The sequence below is a fragment of the Kogia breviceps genome, chromosome 20, assembly GCF_026419965.1.
Source record: "Kogia breviceps isolate mKogBre1 chromosome 20, mKogBre1 haplotype 1, whole genome shotgun sequence".
In the NCBI taxonomy this organism is placed as follows: Eukaryota; Metazoa; Chordata; class Mammalia; order Artiodactyla; family Physeteridae; genus Kogia; species Kogia breviceps.
This window is the reverse complement of record NC_081329.1, coordinates 5,773,969-5,785,757: the sequence shown is the minus strand read 5'-3', so window position 1 is coordinate 5,785,757 and position 11,789 is coordinate 5,773,969.

Genomic DNA, 11,789 nt, shown 5'->3' with positions numbered 1-11,789 from the left:
TCTTCATGAAAATGTGGCATAAAAAGGAGAGTGAAGTGATCTAGCAATATAGAATGTAGAGTTTGGAAGAAATTAAAATTTGTATATAGAATAATAGTTGCAAATATTCAAACAATAAAGTCTGTGGCTAAAGGAGCCAAGTGTTGGTGTCTGGTTTTCTTTGTGCCCCTGTAAACACAGGGATTCAGGTCTGCACCCTTGGAAAGTGGGCAGAGACTCAGCCTCATTCTCTGAGTGTCCCCTTTCTCCACAGCTCTTTCCACACAACTCAGCTCCACTTACTCCAACATCCCTCAACCCCATCTACCCTTTCAGGCCCTGGTGGTGACACAGCTCTGATCTTCAGCTCCACTGGTCATGTTTCCCAGAATGTCACGACCCTGGTCAGGCAAGGTCATGGCGAAGTCTCAAAGACATCTATCTAGTCCTACATTTTTGAGGTCCCTCAACCTATGTCTGCAGATGGAAACCACATGGGGCTAGAGAGACAGGTATGTCTGCCCTCCCAGACATGAGAAATCTCTTTGTTATTTTGTCCCAAAACCGCTGAATTGAGCTACGTGGAGGAAGAGTTCCTTCCACGATCGTACTCTCTATCTTATTCAGCTGATTCCTGAATTACACACCCAGCAGTCTCACTAAAGAGGAACCCACCCTTGTTACCCTCGCATAAGCTCATGGAATAGACCTCCAGAAATATAAAATGCCTGAAACTATCAGCCACCATGCAAGCCAGTTTTTAAAATAATTAGTGCAATGTACTTTTCCCCAAGAAAAAAATGAATGTTCTCACAAAGCAGATCTCCCCACTTTGTCTGCAGGACTTGGAATGTTATCCCTTTGACACACATCAATATTGAACATAAATCTCAAGGGAAATTCTTCCAGGATATCTACTGGGATGACTCGTGTTCCTGTAGCACAATTCCCAAACCACAGGCCTGAGTTCACTTGCAGGAGCACATACAAGGATGATACTGATCCATCATTACTTTTCAAATCTCCACAAGGGATTCTGGGAAACAGGGTGAAAAACAATCTTGTGTGAGGAGGATGAGCAACCAATTCTATTGTCTATCTATTGTGAGAGATTTCTTTCCCCGGGTACAAAAGGCTTAACAAGGTCCTGTGAGCTTGGAGCAGCATAAAAGTCAGCTCAGAAAGAAAACTTTCCTCACGGACCCTTCCTCAGCCACCTTGGAAGCTGAATCTCGACCAGTGGGGTTTGTCCAGCACCCATTTTTCTGAGGTTCTACTGACAGGAGGAGCACGGCTGGATTTCAGGTTGGTTTGAAGTAAATTTGGTGTTCAGTTAATTGCCCAGAGAAATAGGACAGTGGTCAAAATATGTAGTGATACGGCTTTAGGCAATGGGGTAAAGATTCTTCAATTTTTTTAAATTTACATTTCTATTGTTTTTTTTACTGAGGTATCATTCAGTTATAATATTAGATAAGTTTTATGTTTACAACAGTATATTTCTATAAAGCAGAAACTAACACACCATTGTAAAGCAATTATACTCCAATAAATATGTTAAAAAAACATGAATTGTTAAAAACAAAACAAAACAATATATTTCAACTCCTGTACACCAGGCACATGCTTAGGACCAAAAACTTGGTTTCCGTCTGTTACCATCCTGTGGACCCATTTTACCCACTGGCCTTCCGCCTGCCACTTCCCCTCTGGTTTCTAGTGTTCTGTCTTGTGCATCTATGCGTTTGTTTTGGTGCCCTTTGGTTTCATCATTAATTTTTTTCTTTCTTTATTTTTTCTTGTAATTTTTTGGTATTCCACATATGGGTAAAGTCATAAGGTGTTTGTCTTTTCTGACTCTCTTATGTTGTTAGCATGATACCCTCCAGGTCCCACCATGTTGTGGAAAATGGCAAATTTCATGTGTTTTGTGACTGAATAGTGTTCCATTAAATACCCACTACCTCTTCTTTATCTGTTTTTCCATTGATGACCACCTATTTCAAGGAGTGTACTGTCGCTGTTTTCTTCTATCACTTTTACAGTTTCAGGTCTTATATTCAAGTATTTCATGCACTTTGAGTTCAGGTTTGTATATGGCGTGAGTTTGTGACCTTGATTCTTTATTTTTAAGGGTAATTCTGAAAACAGAAACTGATACAATACATTGTTCTTCACACTATTTGTTACAAGAAGATGAAAATTCAGAGGGCATGTAAATCAGCATTCTGATTTACGTGGGGAACTGAAACAGCACTTATCAAAACAAGGTGGGATTTTCTATAGGCATTGAAAGCCTAAATAATGGATTTGTTCATTCTTAGCTGAAACCTCTTTGTCTTCCATTAATAGAAACTAGATAAAAAAGAAACACTGGAGATAAAAGATTTAAAGCTCAGCTGTGAAGCTTCTAGTTTAATAGAGGAGAAAATGTTTCTCCTGAGTGAATTTGTTCTTGAAAATGGCCTGCTCTGACGTCGGATGGGAAAGTCGAGTTTTCAAGAAGTAAGCAGAGTTTCCTTTGATTTTCAAATGCATGTACCACAATATTAAATGCACCTTTCTCGGGCTTCCCTGGTGGCGCAGTGGTTGAGAGTCCGCCTACCGATGCGGGGGACGCGGGTTCGTGCCCCGGTCTGGGAAGATCCCACGTGCTGCGGAGCGGCTGGGCTCGTGAGCCATGGCCGCTGAGCCTGCACGTCCGGAGCCTCTGCTCCACAACGGGAGAGGCCGCAGAGTGAGAGGCCCGCGTACCGCAAAAAAAAAAAAAAAAAAAAAAAAAAAAAAAAATGCAGCTTTCTCATCGCATAGTTATTTGTTCCATGTGGGGAAACGTTGTCTTTCTTTTTCTTGTCTATCTTTTATCAGGGCATGGATGGTGCTGACGGTTGCAGGATAATATGAGCGCACTTGATACCATAGGACTTGACACCTCACTGTGATTAAACAGTAAATTTTATGTCATGCATGTTTTACCACAGTAAAAATTGTGATTCTCAGAAAAAATAAGCATATGCAAAAAGGTTTAATTTTCTTTCAGATCATAATTATTCTTAAAAGTATGTACAGGTGTCCCACTAGTTTCCAAATGCATGATAACAATAAATCACAATGTATAAACCTTCCTCAGAGACAGGGTAAGAAAAAAGGGGGTAGATATCTTTCCTTGGCTACAAATGTCTTAACAGGGTCACGTGACCTGGAGTAGTACAACAGTAAGCAAGAAAAGGACCCTTCTCCCATGAACCTTTCCTCAGGCACCTTGGAACCCACACTGTGTCCAGTGGAGTTTGTCCAGCACACATATTTCTGATGATCTACCAAGAGGAAGTACCCAGCTGGATTTCAGGTTGATTTGCTATATATTTGGTGTTCATCTTGTTCCTCAGGTAACCGGGCAGTGGTAAAAATAATTATGGGCAAAGGATATGGATTCTTTAATTTCTTTTCAATTTATTGTTCAGTAGACTTTTTAATGAGGTATTTTTTGGTTATAATATTAGATAAGTTTTATGTGTATGACAATGTATTTCAACTCCTGTACCAGGCTGGATTTCAGGTTGTTTGATTTTATTTGGTGTTTAGCGTATCCCCTAGAGAAACAGGACTCTAGATGAAATATGTATAGATATGGCTTTATGCAGTGAGTCATGGATAATTTAATTTTTAATGTAATTTTTTAATTTTTCTACGGTATCATTGGGTTAGGGTATTACATGTTTTATATGTATAAAAATATATTTCAACTCCAGTATGCCATAAAACTGATCAGCACCAAAAACTTAGGTCTTTTCTTTTGCCATCCTGTGGACCCATTCTCCTCCTTGGCCACCCCCTGCTGCTACCCTCTGATATCCACTACTCTGTTGTGTGAATGTATGTGTTTGTTTTTGTGTCATTTGCTTTGTTCTTAATTTTTTTAACTTATTTTCTTTTTCTTCGTATACAGTGTTCCACATGTGAGTGAAGTCATGAGGAATTTGTCTTTTCTAAATGTGTCTTCAAGACATTGTTAGAGTAAAGGTGATATGTAACCTTGATTGGTTAAGAAAAACCTCATCAAGGTCATGTGACCTGGGAGCAGACTCAAAGGCAGCGTGAAAGTGAACTTCCCCCACTGGCCTGTCCTCAGCCCCCTTCAAAGGTGCACCGAGTATCCAGCACCCACCATTCTGAGCATGTACTGACAGATAAGAGGTACACAGCTAAGATTCAGGTTGTTTGATTTAAATTTGGCGTTCAGCTTGTCTGTCAGAGAAATCCGACAGTAGACAAAATAGGTACTGATGTGGTTTAAGCAATGGGGTGCAGATGCTTTAATCTTTTAATTTGATTATTTTTGTAGGGTATCATTCGGTCAAAATGTTAGATAAGTTTTATGTGCACAAAAATATATTTCAACCCCAGTATACCATTAAATTGCTTAGCACCAAAAACTTAAGTTTTTTTGTGACCATCCTGTGGACCCATTTTACTCATTGGCCACGCCCATGATCCTACACTCTGATATCCACTGCTCTGCTCTGTGAATATATGTGTTGGTGTTTGTGTCATTTGTTTTCCTCTTTAATCTTTTTAAAATTATTTGCTTTTTGTATTTGCATTTAGTGTTCCACATATAAGTGTGTTCATAAGATATTTCTCTTTTCTAAATGTGTCTTCAAGACATTGATAAATACAAGGTGATACATAATGTTGATTGGTTTAAAAAAAAAAAACCTCATCAAGGTCATGCGACCTTAGAGTAGTATCAAGTCAGCATGAAAGGAAAATTCCTTCCTCAGCCACCCACAAAGCTGCATCTTCTCAGGTGGAGAGTGACCAGCACCCACCATTCGGAGCATCTACTGACAGAGAAGAGGTATCCAGCTGAGTTTCATGTTGTGTGATTTAAATCTGGTATTCAGCTAGTCCCTCAAGGAAACAGGACAAGAATAAAATTATGTAGTGATGTGGCTTTAGGCAATTGAGTATCAATTCTTTAATTTCTTTTTAATTTAATTAAAAAATTTTTTTAAACTTAGGTATCATTCCATTATAATATTAGTAAGTTTTATGTGCACAGCAATACATTTCAGTTTCTGTGTACCATACACCTTCTCAGCACCAAAAATGCAGTTTTCCTCTGTCACCATCTAGCTGCCCCATTTTGTCCATTTTGCCTCTGCCCGTGGCTTCTCCTCTGATTTCCACTACTCAGGTCTGTGTATCTTTGTATTTGTTATCGTGTCAATTTTTTTCTTCCTTAAAGTTGTTTTTACTTATTTTCTTTTGTTTGTTAGTTTTCTGGGCTCCACACATGCGTGAAATCACGAATTATTTCTTTCTCTTAACACATCTTCAGACGTGGTTAGATCAAAGGTGACAGATGATGTTGATTGGTTAAGCAACCCTTAACAAGGTCATGTGACCTTGGAGCAGTATCAGGTCAGCTAGGAAAGGAAATTCCCCCTTGACCCATCCTCAGTCTCCTTCAAAGCTGCATTCCTCCACCCACCTCCCTGATACTCTCCTGACAGAGAGGAGGAGCACAGCTGGACTTTAGGATAGTTTGCTTTAAATTTGTGTTCAGCATATCCCTCAGAACATGAAGTCCATAGTGAAGATATGTAGTGATTTGGCCTGGCAAGAGGGTAAGGTGTCTTTTTTTTTTTTTTAATTTATTTATTTATTTTTGGCTGTGTTGGGTCTTTGTTGCTGCATGCGGGCTTTCTCTAGCTGTGGCGAGCGGGGGGTTACTCTTCGTTGCAGTGCATGGGCTTCTCATTGCAGTGGCTTCTCTTGTTGCGGAGCACCAGCTCTAGGCGTGTGGGGTTCAGTAATTGTGGCGCATGGGCTTCAGTAGTTGTGGCTCACGGGCTTACTTGCTCCGCAGCATGTGGGATCTTCCCAGACAAAGGCTCGAACCCATGTCCCTTGCACTGGCAGGTGGATTCTTAACCACTACGCCACCAAGGAAGTCCCAAGATGTCTTTATTTTTATAATTTTATTTTTTAAATTGCGTTAACAGTGGGTGTCAATACTAGATGTTTCATTTGTACAGTATTACATTTCAGATTTTGTACACCTTAACACAGGCTCACCACCAAAATTTTCCTCTCCCACTGTAACTGCACATTTGACCACCTTTACCGTTGTGCCTTGGCCCCTGACGTTTCCTCCTTGGTATCCACTACTCTGTTCTGTGAATCTGTATGTTTGTTTTTGTCATTTGGTTTGTTCACCGATTTGTTGGTTTATTTCCTTTTTGTTTATTCTTACTATCCTACTCATGAGTGAAGTCCTTCGGTATTCACCTTCAGCCTCTGACTTTCTTCTTTAGCATCATAACAATAAGTTCTATCCAAGTTCTGGAAAATAACAAGATTTCAATTCTTTTTACAGATGAATAGATTTCCATAGAATATACATACTATTGTTTCCTTATCCCTTTGTCCGTTGATTGGGAACTATGGCAAGGAGCATATATCTTTTGTTTTCTTCTAGGAGTTTTACAATTTCAGGTCTTATCTTCAAATCTTTCATCGATTTTGAGTTGAGTTTTAAGTATGGTGCCAGATAATGATCTAGATCATTTAACGTCAGTAGCAGTTTTGAGAGCAGAGGCTGAAAAAATATATCCTTCTGAATGCTCTTATTACGTGAAGATTCAAATTGTAAGGAATTTAGCATCCTAGCATTCTGATTGATGTGGGCACTGGATGAGCAGTTACGAAAACTTGGTGGGATTGTCTGTGGGCATCGAAAGCCTAAAACATTATTCATTCATCCTCAGCTGAAACACGTATTTCACATTTTATTAACTAGGTAAAAGCGAGACACTGAGGGTGAAGGATCCAGAAAACAGTTCAGACCCTGCGCTGTGCCCCATCTAAGCTAGCAGAGGAGAAAAGAATTGTGTTATGTGAATTTGTATTTGAGAATTGCCTTCTCTGGTGTCAGATGGGAGAGCCCAATTCTCAAGGAGTTATCAAACTTATGTTTGGTTTTCAAATGCCTGGGCGTCGATATTAAATGTGGCCTTTCCATAGCATAGTATTTCTGTACGTGTGGGGAAATCTTTTCTCACTCTTATCTATCAGATTGTGATACATGTAACCAAAGTCTCTAACTTTAGTCTTTCAAGGATGCAAATGCAAATCCACAGTTCTGCCTAAAACCTCTAACCAAGTCAGGGTCCTCATCTGTGGGTAGGTGTCTGGAGAGAATGGAGAAATGTCTGGGCAGAGAAGTCAAAGTATCAGAAACCTGGATTTCCTGAGTGGTCGTGAGCTTTCAGGACCCCATTTGTGTGGAGGGGGCAGGGGTGACTTGTATCAATATGACAGTTTTCTCTTTCTTTTTACAGAGGAAATCCAAACAGTAAGATTGGCGAGAAGCACCGCAGAGGCGGGGAACATGGCCGGTCGGTACAGACAGCTGGGTCCCTGCAGACTCTCTCAAGCCCAGCAAGTGAGGAAGCAAAACCCGGGCGCAGAGAGGCAGGTGGCTCCACCGCAAAAGGACGAAGACCCCAGGGTAAGTGGAGGCAGGGACTCCGGAAACAGGGCTCGGGCCTGGAATATCTGGGTCCATAACTCCCTTGCCCAGCCCCATCCCAAGACAGCTGCCTTGGGGCCTCCTCCCCAGGGAGACCGGGCCGTTCAGAGACGGGGGCCACCTGATCCCTCCTCAGTGTGATGTCTGGCCTGCTTCTATCCAAATCCCTCAATGGGGTCCTGTTGTGCACACTGAGAGCACCAGCCCCCCCTCCTTTGATGCTCCCTGGCAAAGGCTTTGGGAAGCAGCACACTGTCATAAATATCCTGGCGCCTAAGGGCCGTGTGCTTGTGTCCTGTCTGCAGAGCCAGTGCTCAGCCCTCTCCACCTGTCCTTGTGTTCACTGTGGACATGCGCCTGAGTTCTGCTGACTCACTCACCGTGTTCTCCTCCACCCACAGGTGAAGTGTAGGGACTGCGGAGCCTTTGGGCACAAAGCGAGGAGCCTCAGGTGCCCCATGAAGCGCTGGCACGGGGCCCTGGCCCCCCAGCCCTTGGGCTCCAAACTCGGCAAGGAGAACCTGGAACCACGGAAGCCGCAGGACCTGCAGACCCCCGGGACCCCTAACACGGCTGAGAGAGAGAAGGGTGAAAGGCAAAGGTGAGCAGTGGGGTGGGTGGTACCCAAGCTTCGGGCTGAAATCGCTGGGGACGGTTCCTCTCCTTCTCTATGCTGGGTGCCGAGCCATCTCGAGAAATGACAGGGAAAAGGGGGACACAGGGCCACACTCAGGAGCTCAGAATATGCCTTGAAGTCACCGAGGGGTGTGGAGAACACATGCAATTTTGCACCTGACAGGCCCCAAAGCCATAGGGACAAATAGACAGGCCTTCCTGGGAAACCCAGGAGGGAACCCTGGAGTCGGGGGAAGGATGTGAGCCGGGGAGGAGTCTGCACAAAGCACAGGGATTCAGGTCTGGTGTCACCCCCAGGCTTGGAAAGGGGCTGGGCCACAGCACCGTTGGTCCCAATTGCGACAAGGAAATTGGGTTTCTGCCCCTTAACGTGGTTTGTTTTGCAGGAAAGAAGAGCAGCAGAGGACGCTACTCCAGAGGTTTCCCAGGAAACCCCAAGGGCGGCGGCAGCAGTGCTGGAAGGAGGGGACAGAATCCTGCCGCTACCTGAGGGTCAGTCTCCTGGTTCGCGCTCTTTCCCCTTCTGCGGTAACCCAATTGGCCTCAGTCCCGTTCGGGGGGAGGGGGCGGGTCACCTAATTTTCCAACCAATGGGATCATTGAGAGTACTTCTCAGATGCCATTTTCCCCGGTTTCCTTGATGTTGCATTCTTACTTGCATGGCTGGCAAGAGTATGCTGTCTGGCAGATGGAAGTGATCTCATCAGCAGCATTCCAGAAGCAGAATCCTTTAAGTCAGAACACGAACCTGTAAATTGTGGTTCACCCTCCAAAACCGGCCATCAAAACTTATTTTGCCATCAAAGTGCCTGCAAAACACCCAGTTGTGTGCAGCCCTCGGAAGGGGGTGTACAAAAAGCTTGTTTCCACTTACGTATTAACAAGAGACGTTGTTAAGCTCTTTCTATTTGCCTATTTGATGTATAAATGTCTCAAGGCGATACTGTAACTTTCTTTTTCATGAGCGCCACTGAGGTTGAGTATCTCATCACATACAATTAATTCCTATGAGATGGTTTTTGGTTAATTTTAATTTTTCCTGGATGGAGAGAAGATTCTCACGTCTGGCCTTTCTGTTTGGTCTTCTCCTACAGCATCCAAATACGCCCACGCTCCAGACATCAAAGAGGAAACCCCTCCAGGATCCAGATCTCCCAAGTAGGTCACCTGTCAGGAAGGACGACGGGAAATCCACCCAGCCTGCAGTGTCTCTCATCAGCAGAAGTTTGGTGCAGGACTCCAAAAGCGGCATCAAGGCCCCAGGCAAGAGACCTGCCCAGATCCCCATTCAGACATGTCTGAACCCCCCAAAGAAACCTAGACGCAGCCCCATCCAGACTCCCCAGAAGGGCCCTCTGACAGCAGATCTGACGGCTTTCCAGGATCTCCCTCCTCCACCCAGTACAACTGGACGTGGACCCCCAGGGGCCCCCCAAGTCAGCAGGAAGACACCTGCCCAGGGGCAAAGCCCTGCCCTCCAACCTCCACGGGACAGATCTCGCCCCAACAGTGTCCAAGCCTGCACCAGAGACCGTCCTCCACCCGTCAGCCATGTTCCAGGCCAGCCTCTCAGGATGCTCTTCGCGAGAGCAGACAAAGGCCGCTGGAGCTGCAGGTACGTGGCGCCTCCCTCCTTGCCTCGTCCTGAGCGCTCGGCCCCTCCTGCTCAGATCCCTCCCACTGGCCGGAAGCCGGAGGGACACTGGGCCCCTGGCCCCCGGAGTGTCCTCTATGATGACCTTCGGGTGTCTTCCTCCTCTGAAGACAGCGACTAGGAGGGACACGCCAACGGCGGCGGAGACTCTTGTCCTGCAGCCCCAGGTGCCCTGGGTGACTGTGCACCCGGGAGGGCGTCACAGGAGCAGCTGTTCCTGGAGAAGCAGCAATTCCCCACCCCTGGTGGGCGGACAGAGGTGGAAACCCAGACATGCCCCGGGGACACACCCGTGCCCGCACTGCACTTTCTCCTGATGGAACTAGAGTCATCCGTCAAATGGTGCTTATCACACTGGAATGTCAAGTTGTTTGTCTGAATCTATTTTAAGTAATTGAGGCAAATTCTAGGAGTAACTTTTAACTACTGTGTAAATAGGAAGCTATGGTAGTAATCTGTATTTGGCGCAAATGTCTGAGCTTTTGGAACCTGGCTAAAGGGCCCAACGCTGTGCTTTGCAGAAGGTCAGCAGTGCCCCGTCCTGAGATGAGGCCGGTGGATTCTGTGGAGTCTTTCGCTGTCAATCATGGTGGGGACACTCCCACGGCTCTGCCTCTTATGTTTCATGAAATGTTAGTATAAAGCTTTGTTTTCAAAATTTCTTTCAATTCTAATAAAGTTCTACCGTATGAGACGTGTTGTACGTGGTTTTTATCTCTAAGCCTTGAAGATCATCTTAATGTCTATTTTACTCAGGTAGATTCTGTGGAGACTTCCCTGGTAGGCCAGTGGTTAAGACTCCCTGCTTCCAATGCAGGGGGTGCGGGTTTGAGCCCTGGTCAGGGAAGTAAGATCCCACATGCCGTGCGGCCAAAAAACAATAACAAAAAAGAAAAAGTGAGATGGATTTTGTAACTGAGGGGAAGTGGGGGCTTGGGAGGACCTAAGGCTTAAATCTACAGACTCTGCGGCCCTCCCAGAGCCACGGGTCAACATATGCACGTTAACAATGCGCCCTGTCAGTCCCCTGCACGCACGCCGTGATGACGTGTAGGCCGCCTTATTCTCACACCGGGCCCCACTGGACTCAGCTGGTGAATCTTAAGAGGTGCCTAAGCCTGAATCCTACTTCAAAAGGTACGAGTTTGTGCTGTGTGTTTTGAGGCCCGGGCACTGGGGTTGTAGCTGCTCTGGAGGTGATTATGTCATCTGCTTTGAGAACCACTGGAGGTGGTGGCGGTGACATCACCCATGGCACATGCTGCCTCTGTGCTCTAACAGGAAGACCTGAGCAGGTCCAAGAAAATTCACTGAGCTGTGTCGAGAGGGCTTCCCGGGAAGAGCAAACCATGTTCCTACCTCCACACAGAACAATTGTTTGGGGAGAGCATCTTCATTCTGTAGAAGCCTGTACCTCAAGGGCAGCAAGCTGCTGGTTGAAGGCACGAGCTTGTTAAAATATCGGGAAAACAGAGCTGGCGCGCCCAGGGCCCCGCCCAGATCCGCGGGAACTTCTGAAATGACCTTTTTCTCTTTGCGACCTGGGCCTGAGCCTATTCCTCACTCTCCCTTATCTCATGACCTCAATCCTGTCCCAGCACTTTCTTACAGATTCTCACAAACCAAAACACCAGTGATCCTTACTTCCGGCATTTCAAAGGGTCTGAATACGCCCCGACAAATGTTCTATTTTATGGAATCCTCTGAACATCACAGGATTAAAGCAGAGGAGTCTGTCATAGTAGCCCTCTGGGATTGCAATTGTTAGGGATGGGCTCGGTATTCTTGGACCTGCAAATACAGGGGACAGGGTTTCAGGACACAGGATGGTTTTAGTGAGACAGCATTGATCTGGGCCTCAATCAAAACATGTGCTGTCACTTTTGAGATGGTGGCGTACCTTCCATCTACCCAGGTGATGGCACACAGCTCATTATCCATACTCGACCCAAAATATTCAGACAGAACAAGCAAAAAGAG